Source organism: Schistocerca nitens, chromosome 2, assembly GCF_023898315.1.
Source record: "Schistocerca nitens isolate TAMUIC-IGC-003100 chromosome 2, iqSchNite1.1, whole genome shotgun sequence".
In the NCBI taxonomy this organism is placed as follows: Eukaryota; Metazoa; Arthropoda; class Insecta; order Orthoptera; family Acrididae; genus Schistocerca; species Schistocerca nitens.
In genome coordinates, this window is record NC_064615.1 from 742,948,832 (window position 1) to 742,965,753 (window position 16,922).

A 16,922-nucleotide genomic window follows, 5' to 3' on the forward strand; every position below is an offset into this window, starting at 1 on the left:
AAACAGCTTATTATGAGCATAAAATGATGTAATTAACAATATAAGATCATTTCCCGAACACAGTCAAATACCCTATTATAACTTTTCGCAGTCGTATCATCATTGCTGCGTATAAACACATGCGCGAATTCGATGGCAGCATTCTGTCAAATGAAAGCAATTGCTGAACTAATTTCGAAGATTTAAGAATGGAAACAAATGAACATTAGCATTTTTATAGATTATTTTACATTAGCAGACAATCACAGAGTTTTTCAAGTGTACGTGTCGGATTTGAAGAATATTTTTTAGGTAATGCAGTAAGTTATTTCATTAAACGCACTTAACACATAGCGATACACAAACTATATATATATATATATATATATATATATATATATATATATATATGTGTGTGTGTGTGTGTGTGTGTGTGTGTGTGTGTGTAGAGTATTAATGGTTTTATTTGGAATTAATCTTTTGGAAGGCAGGTACCAAAAAATTTGCCCCCCCCCCCCCCGACCGAGATCCTGGATCCGCCCCTGGTCGAGACAGTCGAGGGGAGATGCGGGGAACATCTGGGACGCACCCGACTAAAAGAGTCAAGTAAATCCGCTGTCGCCGAGTGTGGTGCAAATGCCCAGTTTCTCGGACAGCGTAATTCAGGAGTCTATCGAAATAAGGATGTCATAAAACCTAATAAACAAGGGCGGAAGTTTCAGATTAAATGAGGCTTGGAGTCCGGCAGTCAGTTTATTATAATCTCCACCAGAGCTAGAAAACGATAAGAGAATTTGCGTTTCAAGGAATATCAGTGAGGGCTCTGAGAAACAAAAGACCAGGGCGAAGTGGGCATCGGGAATCGAACTCAGCTATAAACATAGGCGTGAGACCAACAACACTTCACAATCTGGTTGGAGTCCTGGAAGCTAGTGCACATAACAGCAAAACTCGTAGCGCCTAAAGAAGACGGATGAGTCGGTAGTTGAAATATTGTGCATAAAATGGAAAAAATAACTCGGCAGAACACCCCGAAACACATTATTATCTGTAACTATTTTTTAATTAACTAGGACAATATGTTGCAGCCATGGCAGGATTTGCCTCTAACGTACTAGTATATTTATCTTCTCGCCGATTCGCCAAGGCCCCGAATAGAAGAGGTCGAATGAGATGGCGCAGTGGCCCTCAGAGTTTTTTTTGCGGTTTCTCTAAATCACTGGAGATTGATGCCGGTATGATACACTAAGTGGTCAAAAGTATCCGGACACCCCCAAAAGCATACGTTTTTCATATTAGGTGCATTGTACTGCCACCTACTGCTACGTACTCCATATCAGCGACCTCAGTAGTCATTAGACATCGTGAGAGAGCAGAAGGGGGCGCTCTAACTCACGGACTTCGAACGTGGTTAGGTGATTGGGTGTCACTTGTGTCTTACGTCTGTACGCGAGATTTCCACACTCCTGAACATCCCTAGGTCCACAGTTTCCGATGTGATAGTGAAGTGGAAACGTGAAGGGACACATATAGGACAAAAGCGTACAGGCCGACCTCGTCTGTTGACTGACTGACAAGAGACCGCCGACAGTTGAAGAGGGTCGTAATGTGTAATAGGCAGACATCTATCCAGACCATCACACAGGAATTCCAAACTGTGTCAGGATCCGCTGCAAGTACTACGACAGTCAGGCGGGAGGTGAGAAAACTTGGATTTCATGGTCGAGCGGCTGCTCATAAGCTATAAATCCACACATCACGCTGGTAAATGCCAAACGACGCCTCGCTTGGTGTAAGGAGCGTGAACATTGGACGATTGAACAGTGGAAAAACGTTGTGTGGAGTGACGAATCACGGTACACAATGTAGCGATACGATGTCAGGGTGTGGGTATGGTGAATGCCCGGTGAACGTCATCTGCCAGCATGTGTAGTGCAAACAGTAAAATTCGGAGGCGGTGGTGTTATGGTGTGGTCGTGTTTTTCATAGAGGAGGATTGCTCCCCTTGTTTTGCGTGGCACTATCACAGCACAGGCCTACACTGATGTTTTAAGCACCTTCTTGCTTCCCACTGTTGAAGAGCAATTCGGGGTGTGGCGACTGCATCTTTCAACACGATCAAGCACCTGTTCATAATGCACGGCCTGTGGCGGAGTGGTTACAGGACAATAACATTCCTGTAATGGACTGGCCTGGATCGAGTCCTGACCTGAATCCTGTAGAACACCTTTGGGATGTTTTAGAACGCCGATTTCGTACCAGGCTTTGCCGACCTACATCGATACCTCTCCTCAGTGCAGCCCTCCGTGAAAACTGGGCTTCCATTCCCCAAGAAACCTTCCGGCACCTGATTGAACGTATGCATGTGAGAGTGGAAGCTGTCATCAAGACTAATGGTGGGCCAACTTAATTCCAGCACTACCGATGGAGGGCGCCACGAACTTGTAAGTCATTTTCAGCCAGGTGTTCGCATACTTTTGATCACACTTCCTAAGACTTTCAAGTCTCGGCCGCACAGATTTTACTTCTCACTTTAGAAATCACATTAAAATCTGGTATTTGATGTTTGTCTCTATGTTTCGTGTGACATCTAGTTTATCAAAGTATATTCTGATTCTCATGTAATCCTAGCTGTTTCGTCAGCAGTCAAAACAAATTTCTCATAGGGTAGACTTCAGTTCCTTTTCACTGAGATATATCGCTGTATTTCACTGCTTGATTTTATTCGTCGATGTCTTAAATGGAATAGTCAGAAGTTTAATGTTGACAAGAAACAATGGAACTGTGTAGACATAGTAATGGTAAGATCACTTACATTCAACGATACTGAATAACATTGATTCAACGAAGAAATAAATGCTGTAGCCGGCCGCAGGATTATGCCAGGCCGTGCTGAAAAGTAATGTCTCCGAATATTTTATGTGAAAACTCTTAAAGATTTCTAAATAAAATAAACGTTGTTAACATCTACGTCTTTATTCTTCATATCCACATATTTGCAGCCCTCTGCCACTAGAGGACTCCGAATTGCAGCGTGTAACATGGCGGAGTATAACGGAACTACGTCGGTGCATGTGAAACGACGTGCTGTAATCGAGCTTCGAATCCGAGGAGTACGCCCACACATGGAGCGCCGTCTCCTTCAGCATGACAATGCCGGACCACACGCGAGCACTGCGACATTTGCAACAATCCGATGCCTAGTGTTCACTGTCATCGATCATCCTCCATACGCTCCCGACTTGGCCCAATCAGATATTCATCTGTTTCCAAAACTTAAAGAACACTTTCGAGGCCTTCACTTTGATAGCGAGCAAGCGGTGCAAGCAGAGGTGAGGTGACTCCGTCAACAAAGTCATACATTCTACAGTGACGGTATCGATAAACTGGTATCTCGTTGGGAAAAATGTGTTCGTCGCTGGGGCGACTATGTTGAGAAGTAAGTATATAGACACGAAGAATAAAGATGCAGAATGTTAATAGTTTGTTTTACTGAAAAACCTTTAATAGTTTACATTAAATAATTCGGAAACGTATTTTTTCATCTTGCCTTCGTAATTTCATGTATCCCATTAAGTTAAATTATGGTCCACAGGAGAAAGGGTGCATCGTCAAGGGTATAGCCTTTCTGAAAATTATGATTCTTTGTCGACGTAAGACCATAAGTTAGTGAAGTTCTGTTTAGAACCTAAGGTATTTAAGGTATTTATCCGTAATAGGAATGAAATACACTGCGCACTTAAAGACCAGCTGTAAGTACCCGACATGCACAAATTAAGGGCTGTTACGTAACCAATATGACTACTTCTTATATTTCTTCTGTATATTATATGGTGGCAATGAAAAGCGTACTAGTTGGATGAAGTTGACCGAATAAAAACTGCCACAACAAACTGCTTCTTACACCACTTAGAACATTCACTGCACAGAGGCTGTCACGAAATATTAGATTCTTGCCATATAACAACCGAGAATGGTGATGATACTGTCCCATCTAAGTGTTAATAAATGCTTGTAGAGAAATGTACCTTTATTGTCGCCAGTTACAGACAACTTTGTTCAGTATACAAATCAACACACGAACTGTATATTTTCAACAATTCTTGACTGTCTTATCACAGTGACACTCCAACTGACAATACCTTCCATTTTCTAATCACTCCTCAGCAGCCCGAAAATGCAGTGTAAATTCTGTGGTTTTTCCGTTAGTAGGATACAATTTCCATCCAATCCAGCAACTGGTTTCTCTTATTTGTTGGATGTGTACCATGACCTGGTGCCATTGTCATTTCACTAAATCATACTGTTTCATATTAGGGGCATGTGGATTGTTCAGCACATGTTCAAAGCATCACTAAAATATCGATTTTGTAACAATCGAGCAACATTTCGATAGCAAAAATTGCGTTAGAGATGTTCGACATCGTGAGCGCGATCTCATAACACTTCCGTCATGGTATTAAAGCACGTTTCTTTCCACAAAATGCCAAATCCTGAACATTGCTTCCAAATCATCCGAGTATTACACAAACAATTTGCAACTCAGCAGGTAGTACTAAGCTTAGGACCAAAATATTGTACCTTAAGATCTTCCGTACCCTGCCAGAGATTTGCGTGGCATTCGACATATGCAAAATACATATTACTTAATGAGTCACACAGGACCAGTATGAAGTATTATCTTCTAACTATAGATTCGTTACCTTTTGTGTCTCTTTGACGAGCGCTCTAACGACAGTTCTTTTCGCTACACAAAGAAACAACTTACTGAGGAGAAGAGGTGAGATTTAACAGTAATCAGCAAATCTTATCATTAGTTTAATTATGTCACGAATGGTGCCGATCTTTTTTGTTTTATTCTACATTACTTAATATTCGAATTCACCCAACTATATTTTGTAGACTGCATCACGAAGAAGACTTACCATAGACGTAGAATGTGCCAGACAGAGAGAAATGTTACTTTCTCCGTGTTAATGATGGCTAAGCTCCGTGGCATGGACTGAATTGCTTAAGGAATGCAACCAGCCACTTTCTGTAATTTTGGTTTCTTTTCTCGACTTCCAATGCATAACACAAACATTACGTGCACTGATAACAGCGCAGCATTCGCTATGTAGCCGATTAAAAACAAACTCATTAGTCTGTCACATGACGGAAACGGTGCATTAATTAGTGCATGAGTGAACATAAAAGTGTTAATGCTATGCATTTAGAGCGGGAAAAGGAGCTACAAAGTACAGAGCAATACGTAGCTGTTGCATTCAAAATGCAGTTGATAAAGCCGGCCGAAGTGGCCGAGCTGTTCTAGGCGCTGCAGTCTGGAACCGCAAGAACGCTACGGTCGCAGGTTCGAATCCTGCCTCGGGCATGGATGTTTGTGATGTTTAACTAGTTCTAAGTTCTAGGGGACTAATGACCTCAGCAGTTGAGTCCCATAGTGCTCAGAGCAGTTGATAAAAACATTACACTAACGAAGATACAAACATATTACTTCAGTTGAAGGTGGGTGAAAGGCCAAAATCCATTTTGGAGTAAACTAAAGCTACAACAGAAGAACTGGATATAATTATCAGCTACTAGAAATTTAGACTAAAGTAACAACTGCTTATAATTCTGCAAATTAAATAACGGAGGAGGACCGCCGACTAGGTGGAAAGATTCAAATTATAAATTAACAGAGTAAAATATATGTCAAAGACTACTTGTATATGCTGTATTCACAACGGACTATTGTTACAGCGTTACGCTGTATGAGCGGTTATACAGCCGTGAATCAACATCACAAATTTAGCAGAAAAGCAGCTAATTTTAAAAACGCTGTTAGTCGTGTAATTAGTAGCTACTGTTTATCTATTGCTACTTGCTTAATACGTACACGGGTCTGAGCTCTTTAATGACGGATGGCTATTCGAGAAGCGGCTTCATGTTTCCATACGAGAACGCAAGTTTTAAATTCCAGAGATAGCAAGCCTACTTCATACGGAGCGAACTTGAGAAATAGGGCCTAATACTCAACATTTTAAGAGTCGGTAGTAATGATATATTCCAGCAGAAATATATCCGCTCTTCAATAGGGTTACATGTGTATTTGATCGTGTCGGAATGTTCACCGTGTTTCTTAGCAGTATGCATTTCCAGCCATTCAGTCTTTTATGTCATTTTAAATACAATAGTCATGAAACGTTACCAAGAAGATCCTGTATGGAGTTTGGTAAGGAAAGAAATAGGAAAACTGAAGGTTAATGTTTGACGTCCCGTCGAGGTCAAGAGATCGAGCACAAAACGTGTTTTTTTTTTTTTTTTTTTCAAAATAATCATCCTGACATTTGCTTTACTCGATTGCAGGAAACCAAGGAAAATCTGTATAAATTGATAGGAATCTGAACCGCTGTCCTACCATTCGAGTCCAATGTCTTATCGACTACGTTATATCGTTCCGTAAAATAAATCAGTAATAGCAGGCCGAGTGCACTGAAACCAACACGCAGGGATCACTGCTAGCGAAGACCAAGTGTAGATCTCAGAAAAGTTTCTGGTGAGACTTTCGAAAATTCAATCATTATAACAAAATATTCGATATTTTTAGACACTAAAACGAGCTAGTATGCCGTTTGCCAGCTACTGGTCGTTCTTGGAAATAATGTAGTTGCTAAGATACTGGGCTCAAACTTGAATCCCCGTCACATCCTAATTTCCTTGTTTCTCGCAAATAAGTTTAGGTGAATATCGGAATATTTAATTCAGCATTGCAAAATGATTTAGACAATATATCTGTACGGTGCGAAAAGCTGCGATTCACTCCATATAAGGAGAAGCGTGGAGTCATCCACATAAGTACTAAAAGGAACCGCTAGTTTCGCTTACACGATAAATTACACAAATCTAAAGACAGTAAATTTAACTAAATTGGCTGCTTACGGATTAACAGTTATGAATAACTTAAAATTGGAACGATCACATAGGTAATGCTGTGGGGAAAGCTAAGAAAAGACTGAGATTTATTGGCAGAACACTTAGAAGATGCAACAGGTCTACTAAAGAGACTGCCTGCACTACGCTTTTTCGTTCTCTTGCGAAGTGCTGATGCACGGTGTGGGATCCTTACCAGATAGGATTAACGGAGAACATCGAAAAAGTTTGAAGGGCAGCTCGTTTTGTAGTATCACGAAACAGGGGAGAGGGTGTAACGGGTATGATACGCGTGTTGGAGTGGCATGCATTAAAAACAAAGGCGCTATTCGTTGCGGTAGGCTCTTTTAACGAAATTTCAATCGTCAACTTTTTCCTCAGAATGAGAAAATATTTTTTTGCGCCCACATACATAGGGAGACATGATCATTTCAATAAAATACGAGAAATCAGAGTTCGCACTGGAAGATTTAATGTTCGTCTTTTCCTTGTGCTGTTCGAGAGTGGAACGGTACAGAAACAGCTTGGAGATGGTTCGATGAACCCTCTGTCAGCCACTTAATTGTGAATTGCAGAAGAGTCATGTAAATGTAAATGCAGAATAATATCGTCACCGATTCCCTTCTCCATCCATTTCTATTATCTCCGATCTCGGCGAGACATCAAATTACTTTCAGTTTTGGAGATTTTTAAAATGAGTAACACTAATATTACTATTAACGCCGTATCTGCTGGAATAAGGATTTATACTATGATGCTCAAAGTCTCCGGATTCGCCAGTAAATGCGTTACGCGCGACGTAAAATTACATTAGTACAGAGAGGAGAGGACAACACAAACTAAACAAGCAATATACAAACTGAATTCCATCGTTTAGTCAGAAAAAGACACAGATAGGTTTATATGAATCAACAGTACAAAGCATATGGAGCGGAATCCGGGGAAATGACAAAAAGAGGCAGAAGAAGACTTGAAGCCGTGCAAATTGATTTCGTGAGGAGAAGATGTAGAGTTTCAGGATAAGAGAAGATCCTAAATAAAGAAATCAGGAAGCGAAAGAAACCTGTCATGTACATAACCGAAGAGATGGAATAACGGCGTTTAAAATGGTATAGGCTTGTGATGAGATTAAGTTGGAAAACATACTTTTAGGCTGAAAAAGTACTAAGTTGGCGACCTCCATAAAAGAGAAAAAAAAGGAAGACCTGTGCACAATGGAAAAACCATGTGGAGGAGGATATGCAATGAAGAAATTTGAAAGACGATTTTACAAGAATCAAGAGGCACGGATACGAATTTGCGAGAAACGATCTCAAGATTTGTAAACAAATCGCAAAACAAATAAATAATTAACTAAAAATAAAATTAAAATAAAAACATCATCGACAGGATCTCCATCAGAATATGTCTACCGAGAGAAATGATTCCGACAGAATTGTAAGAGTCCGCTGCATCAGATATTACGGCATTATATTTCACACAAGTTGTATGCAGCCAGAGCAGTGAACGTAAGCATTGACCGGAAAGGTTTAAAATGTTTACTCACAAGGACCGGCGAACTGTAAAGTGTACTGTGCGAAACATTTGTTAGGGAAATACTAACCTTAATCATTGGTCCTGTGTACCAAAGAGAGTAATTGCTTTTTATCATCTCACGAACTTCAAGGCGTGCTGTATGAACCAATTTTCAGACATCCTTGGCTACTGCAGAAGACTGTCATTGCAACTAAGGTACAGAAGTTACGGACAGAACGGTACTTTGGGAAGCTACAGCACTCAGTTTCATGGTGATACTGCGGCCGAGAAACCACTGATCGCGACATCTGCCAGAATGGATCCACCTCCGTAGCTTATCAGTCAGTGTGTCTGTTATGTGGAGGACACGGCTTCGATTCCCTGTACTACCAGGGATTTTCCTCGGTGGCAAGAGAAAAGATAGGTGCACTCAACTTCGTGAGATAAACCGTGGAGTTGATTAAATAAGAAATTGCAATTCCAAGACCGGAAATCTGTGAGAACAGAGAATTGACTATACGCCCATCTAAATCGCGTCTAACCAGCAGATGATGACACGGCGGCGAGGCGCCAGTGCGTGGTCTCACGGACTGATCGCCAAGTTAGTTACTTTCGTCATCTCAGAGTTATGTAAAACCATGGCGCTATGTGAAATTTTTATGAAATAGTAAGTCTCTCACAAACATTTTGCACTGTAACAATAGCAAAGAACGTCCAACGTAAGTCTTTAGTATCAGCTAACATCATACTTTATCTATGGCGACGCATTAACTGCAAAAAGATAAACACATATTCATTAAAGTTTTTATAATTTTTGAAAGTAATTCAAAGACTGGTAACTTGCATTCATTGAGTCACAACTGGAATCAGTAAAATCATACGAATACCTGTGTGTAACAATTTGTAGGGATATGTATGGTCGAAGTAGAGAGGATATAAAATGTAGACTGGCAGTGGCAAGGAAAGCGTCTCTGACGAAGAAAAATTTGTTGACATCGAGTATAGATTTAAGTGTCAGGAAGTCGTTTCTGAAAGTATTTGTACGGAGTATAGCCATGTATGGAAATGAAACATGGACGATAAATAGTTTAGACAAGAAGAGAATAGAAGCTTTCGAAATGTGGTGCTACAGAAAAATGCTGAAGATTAGATGGGTAGATCACATAACTAATGAGGAGGTATTGAATAGAATTGGGGAGAAGAGGAGCTTGTGGCACAACTTGACTAGAAGAAGGGATCGGTTGGTAGGACATGTTCTGAGACATCGAGGGATCACCAAATTAGTATTGGAGGGCAGCGTGGAGGGTAAAAATGGTAGAGGGAGACCAAGAGATGAATACACTAAGCAGATTCAGAATGATGTAGGTTGCAGTAGGTACTGGGAGATGAAGAAGCTTGCACTGGACAGAGTAGCATGGAGAGCTGCATCAAACCAGTCTCAGGACTGAAGACCATAACAACAACATGAAATAAAATGATCACCTAGACTCAGTCATAGCTAAAGCTGGTTCATTGGTTGCATACTGGGAAAATGCAACGAGTCTTTGCTTAACGCACGAAACATTAGCGCGTTCCATCCTTAATTGTTGCTAAAGCGTGTGGAACCCAAACGAAATAAAACTAACAGGGAATATGAAGGTATAGAACGAAGGCAGCAAGCGTTTTCTACAGAGATCACGAAGACAAGAATAGGCTATCACAGCGCGCGCAGAAGGATTTAAGCCATATTCTTCCTGCGCACCATACGCGAATGGACTGAGAAATTTCCTTATAGATGGTAGACTGGAGCAGTACCCTCTGTTAAGCAATTTACGGTGGTTTGCAGAGTACAGACGTAAATGTTCATGTAATAATTTTTAACATGGCTGCCGCCATTGGGCCGAAGTGCAGTGGGTAGCTATTGACTTTTGGTTGCAGTGCATGGTTATCTGAACTTCTGTGTTCATATCCGTCCTCATCACCTCCCGATAAAACGGTTACCGTTCTTCTTGAAACGCTCTGTATTGCCAATAAAGCGTTTATTGTTTACCTGTTATAGATAATAAGCCTCACTCCCAACTATCAGAGTCGTAAATTTTGCAAATAAGGTAGGTGAATAACCGAGCTGAATTAAATCGCTATGGTGGAAAGCGGCCGGCACCATTTTGCGAATCTGTCGGTGACGCTGGGGGAGGTAGGGGAGAGGTTTGATAGTGGGGGGGGAGGAGGGGAAGCACTTCTTTGCGGACCGCCCCTCGCTCCTCAGCCACTCGAGAACCTCCCCCTGCATGGCAATATTTTGCAGACCCTGCGGCTCGCGGCAGGAGTTGGAGAACTCGTTCTTGCCTTTTCTTCTAGGCAATCAGCAATCTTGCAACGCTGTCGAAAGTCTGCAATTACGGCAACAGCTGTGAGCATCGCGAAAATCTTCAATGTGCATAAACTGCTACTGGAATTTTTCAGAGCCGGATATGATGTAAGGGGGGTTCTCTCTCGCAGATCCTGTCCGAGGTGCATCATTCGTTTCTGTGTTACAGTTACTTCCTTGTAACTGTTTTCTATGTTGACAAGAGGTGCATTTAGAACTATTGAAGTTCGGTGTTAAATGATGATCACTGTCGTCCAGATATCGCGCGTAAATATGGATTCAAACGTTGTTCCTCTAACAGCATACACTGTTCAGGTGTCAATGGGAACTGCAGTGTAATGGAAAACGAATAATACAAGTTGCTTGATGCTCACAGTTTTACCGAGCATTCGGTATGAGGCAGTTTAAATTCCCGTCCGATTCTCGAGGTTTAGTTTTTCCGTGATTTCCTGGACTCGATTAAGGCAAAGACTGGAGTTATTCCTTTGAAAAGGATATGGTGAACTTCCTCGCCCATCCTTCCACAACCCCAGCCTTTGATCCGTCTTGTCGTAGGCGTGACATTAAGCCTCAGTATTCCCTTTCCTCCTTTTTGCAAATTGAGCGGTCTGGTGTTCTGATCAGTCATTATTTTTGTTGCACCATGGAAGTTCCGTGGAGTTTACTCCTATAGTCTTACTTCACAGAGGTTTTTCTTACACTATATTATGAGGGGCATCTAACGGAGTTGCAATAATCTCTGAGCCGAGAATAACACATCAGATTACACGACGTATGATGGCAGAAAGCGTAGAAGCCTCAACGAAAAGTGAAGATCCATAAAAAAAAAACAAGTATCTTTTCAAGCAACCCTTTATGACAGTGTGCTATACCAAAGGAGACAAATAGTAACTCATTTACAGCACCATTCTAATGAGACGTACGTACCTGTAGATTGTTAGTTTTTGTACTCATACTAATCAAGCATCCGTGCAAACCCAATGTTTCTCCACAACCTGAGTTAATGAATTCTCAGTTTTCAATTAGCACGGACGAATACAAGTCCGAAGCTATGTCAATGATCCCAACAAAACACAGCGCTAATTTTAAAACCCATAGTTATCACTGTTCGGTGTAAGTGCAGTAAGATTTTCGTTCATCTTGAAGCTGTTACGAACTTCCATAAACAGTCAATACCGCTGTATGCACCCTAAATAACTGTCATGCGAGAGTTTTCGTGACGTAAAGAAATGACTGCAACTGAGGGAGTTAAAGGAAAACAAGGAGCAGGAGTAAGGAAAAGAGAAAACGGTTCGGAAATCACGTTTGCGTCGCCAAACATGCACTAGAAACTTTTTTCTTTTTACTTTCTACCACAGATTGGAAAGCTAATTCTAGAAGTAAGCAGTCCACTTTTAGTTATGTCATTAACATTAACAAATATGAGTACTGAAATAGACGAGAGCTGCCATACGGAATTTCGTTTATACTTTGAAACACAAGTCTGTAATTTGCATTACACACACTTCTGTACCAAACTTAACCCTACGTTATTAAACCCTCGTAAAATTTACGGTTCCAGTTGGTACCAATTCAAAACTGGCTCTGAGCACTATGGAACTTAACATCTGAGGTCATCAGTCCCCTAGACCTAGAACTACTTAAACCTAACTAACCTAAGGACATCACACACATCCATGCCCGAGGCAGGATTCGAACCTGCGACCGTAGCAGTCGCGTGGTTCCGGGCTGAAGCGCCTAGAACCGCTCGGCCACCGCGGTCGGCGGTACCAATTCGCTGTTCCCTCCAATCCATCAGTATAAGATGTAAAACAGGACATTTTGCACTTATTTAGTAAGTGACGTATCATTCGAACTTTATAGTTGTAATTAACTACTGCGCAAACTGTAAATTACGACTTCCTTCCAATAAAATATGGAGTAGTCAAATCTTCGATGGTATAGTAACAATGTAGCATTTCCCCCATTAGTGTTCCAGGGTTAAGGACGAGCTAGATAGAGTAGCATAACCTTTTATCTATTCGATTAAAATGAATGAATATGCGGGAGTATTTTGCCAGAGGTATCCCAGTCGTGCAAAGAAATTTGGATCACATGGCGTGACGTCAGCGTGACTGTAGTGCTAAACAACACGAGGCTGTTGAAGAAAAAGGAAACGGCTGTGTGTCAATCAGCGTGCAGTTACAGTGCAGTGTGGCGGTGATCTTTACAACGATATGCCACGGTGACAACATTTGCATGACTTCATACTGGGAAGATTCATCGGCAAACTGCAAGAATGAAGTGTGACAGCGTAGCCGAATAGCTTGGTATTGTTCATAGATTAGATTAGATCAGATTAATTATTCATTGCATAGACCCATAAAAGAGGGAATCCTCCTGGGTGTGGAATATGTCAGATAAACATATTACAAAAATGTAATTAGAAAAACTTGAGTTTCATTAATTTTAATGATCCTCGGTCAATAAACTGTAAAATTATGTACATGAATTAAATTTAAACTTCTAATATTTGCAGGTTTAATAGTTACATCTGCTTTCATTAAATCCATCATTCAGACATTTTCTAGTTTCTTGGCTATTACCAAGTACTGTCAAAAATTAAAGTAAATTATTCATTTCAGTGATACTCAGTTAAGAACAGTCAGATTATGTACAAGATTTAAAATTAAACTTCCACTATTTACAGACTTAAGACTTATATCTGCTTTCCATACGTCTATTATTCACACAGTAGGTGGTTACTTGGCTGTTACAACCAAGTATTGTCAAAAATTAAAGTATAATAAATTTTCATTAAAATGGTCTACGCACTTGTTGAGAAACTCATTGGATGGAATAGGAGTTGGCCACCAAAAATTCTTTTAAATTATGTTTAAATTGTGCCTTGTCTGAAACTAAACTCTTAATGGTTGCTGGTAACTTATTGAAAATATGCGTTGCTGAATACTGGACTCCATTCTGGGCAAGAGCATTGCTTAATGTGCGTGTGGAGCGGCAGATAAGGGGCGATCAAAAAGTTTCCATTTGAGGGCGTTGCTGTAGCGTGTATTCAACGCAGAACTACTCCGATGCGGGTATAAATAGGCATCGACATATAGGCAAGGGATTAGTGTGACATTCGTGTCTTTCCGACGTGTGTGCGGTATATGTGGAAACTTGAACTGCGGCGACGTTATGCGTCCAAACAGAACCAACACGCTGTTATTCTTTTCTCGGCTGCCGAAGGACTAACACCGGCAGACATCCATCGGAGAATGAAGAACGTGCACGGGGCAGCGTGTCTGTCGAAATCCACCGTTCTGGAATAATGCGCCATATTCCGTGCTGAAAACGCAAGTCCCCATATCGCAAATGTAACGGACAAGTTAGGCCAACACAAGTGGGAGACACTCGGGCACCCGCCCTACAGTCTTCATCTTTCCCCATGCGGTTGCCACGCCTCCGGGCCTTTAAAAAGGGCCTTAAAGGATCTACGATTCCTGTTGGACGAGGATGTTCAGCAGGCAGTTACGGACTTCGCAGCAGGACACCGTCTTTTACCAAACGATAATCTTCAACCTGGGGCGGCGGTGGGATGATTGCCTCGATGCTCACGGTGATTTAACCTGGTTATCATACCGATTCGAACGGAAACTTTTTGATACCTCCTTTTAAAATACTCCTTTGATCAACTTTTTAATACTGTTGGGAACCCTTACGAGGTAGCATTAATAGTGGGATAGAGGGAACATCTAAAAAACGAGAGGCTCGTTTCGTCACGGAATCGTTCATTAAGCCTGAGACAGTTGCGGAAATGATAATCCAAACTCCACTGGCACATTGGCAGTCGCTATAAGATTAAGCGTTGTGCATTATGAAGTAGATTACTGTTAAAATTCCGAGAGCGTATATTCCAAGAACACATGCACATCTACTTCCTCCCCCTACCCCCACCACACACACACACACACACACACACACACAGAGAGAGAGAGAGAGAGAGAGAGAGAGAGAGAGGGGTATCTCACGAAATGACCATGGTGTAAAATCAGAGAAACTGTCCATCTTCCCGTGCACCATTCGCAAATGAAGGGAGGAAATGGTAGTGGTACCAGAAGTACCCCCTCCACACACTGCAAGGTGGCATGCGGAATATAAAGCAGTTTTAGATGTGGATTTTTAGCTCAGATTCCTCGCCTTGTATACAGTCACATAATTACGTCCGAAGTCTCGCGAAGTATGCTTCAATTTCCCCAAAACCGTTTTTGAACTTATTTCGTCATTCATTTTTGATCAGGATGTAAAAAACGCAGCGACATAGGGTACTTAGCCTCTTCATACATGGAACTTAATTCAGCACTTTGTGCACCCATTTATATGAAATGCCTATCTTCTCTGTAATCTCTCTCTTCTACCACAATATGACAAGTGTTACCGAACTTTTCTTAAGAGTCACATGTAAAATTGCTGTCAACGTGACCGTGATTCTGACTCCATTTTTGTTCATTTGGAGCAGTCACTCTCCATGGCTATCCGAAATAGGCGGCCGGTGTGACCGAGCGGTTCTAGGCGCTACAGTCTGGAACCACGCGACCGCTACGGCCGCAGGTTCGAATCCTGCCTCGGGCATGGATGTGTGTGATGTCCTTAGAGTAGATAGGTTTAAGTAGTTCTAAGTTCTAGGGGACTGATGACCTCAGATGTTGTTAAGTCCCATAGTACTCAGAGCCATTTGAATCTTATCCGAAATAACATATAAATGTTACTTTCTCAAATAACTACATTTCTTGCGAACCGTGGCAGTTACGTAATACAGACGATTTTTTCTAGAAATAATGACCAGTTATAATTTTATTTTAAATCGTTATACTTAAGACACCATTATAACTTCCGAATTTAAAAAAAAGCCTCCGGACGCGTAAGTACACTCGCGGTACATCGTTTGACAGATGTGTTGTCCTACTATAAACTCAATCATTTAAAACGTATAAAACTCACGACGAACAACTGAATTGCATTTCAAAACACGCGCCACAGTGCAACGTACTTCAGATGGCTACCTCGTTTATTTTGGACACAAATAATAGCTTACGTCCGTATTTTCGCATGTTTCAAACTGTTAACTGTTTTTACTGCAAGATAACTTCTCTGTAAACAACGCGCGACGAAATTTCAACTAAAAATCCACCTAATATCATTCACCTTAGAAAGATGAATTTGTCAATACTCTAAGCAGACAACAATGTTTATTAAATTCAATGACTCGACACAAAAGTGTGACTAGTCTATTTAAAATACTCAGAACTCGGGTTTTTCATCCAGTACACAGATCTTGTGGCATGTTTCTTGTGACGACATACTGTACCAAAACCCTTCAGTAAGAAGGAACAGAGAAACACTCGCAAAAGTAAGAAAGCATTTTTTACCGTAATAACAAATAGTAATATTATAAATCATTACGAGTGTAGCGATCAGGCAGCGTTTCTAAGATACTATCATTAACGAGCAACAATAGAACGAACAATGAATGGCGATAGTTAGCTTCTCTTGTGAACTGGGTGCGAACCATAAACGTACAGCTTGAGGCTGTGATGTTCACAGTCGCGAATGTGACGTAGCGATGCTATCTAGACTGCCAAGCCTAATCTATGTACGACACTTTGTAAAGTGAAATTAGAATACTTGAACGAGAAATATTTCGTGTGCCACAGCTTACCTCTCCGGCGACTGACGGCACATGATGAACAAGCTCCGCCCACCACACAGAATTCTGGGATGCTATTGCAGACATGGGTTTATTCCACCTCCAGATAGCCACGCAAACGCCACGAGCGTCCAGCACAGAAACGCAGCGATAACTGAGGGCTCACATACCGATAACGCGGGCACGTGACTGCTGAACACACATCTACGAAAGGTTGATTGTCGAATGGCCAGCACTCACTCACGGTGGATCGCTACGGAGACGAATCGAAGGTAAAATGTCCAGTTGCGGATCAACACGCAGCCTTTGTGGTTGTAGGAATTTTGTATTTTTTACATTGTGTCCTCCCGTATCAATGATCGCATTTACCAAAAAATCCAACTGCATGTCACACATTTATATCACCATTATCGACCATCAGCCATAAACTTTTTCGCCTACAATGGGGATACTGATAATTAATCGTTTCATGGTCGATATTTG

The 16,922-nt window shown here is 41.3% G+C and overlaps 1 protein-coding gene across 1 annotated transcript in view; it reads right to left on the reverse strand.

Annotated features, from left to right (window-relative positions):
* The window catches only part of LOC126236961 (heterogeneous nuclear ribonucleoprotein R), a 179,829-nt gene extending 163,261 nt beyond the window's left edge, over window positions 1-16,568 (reverse strand). The window contains exon 1 of the mRNA XM_049946662.1: window positions 16,452-16,568. The gene's annotated coding sequence lies outside the window, so the exon portion shown is untranslated. The remainder of the gene's footprint in view (window positions 1-16,451) is intronic.
* Between the last annotated feature and the right edge of the window lie 354 nt (window positions 16,569-16,922).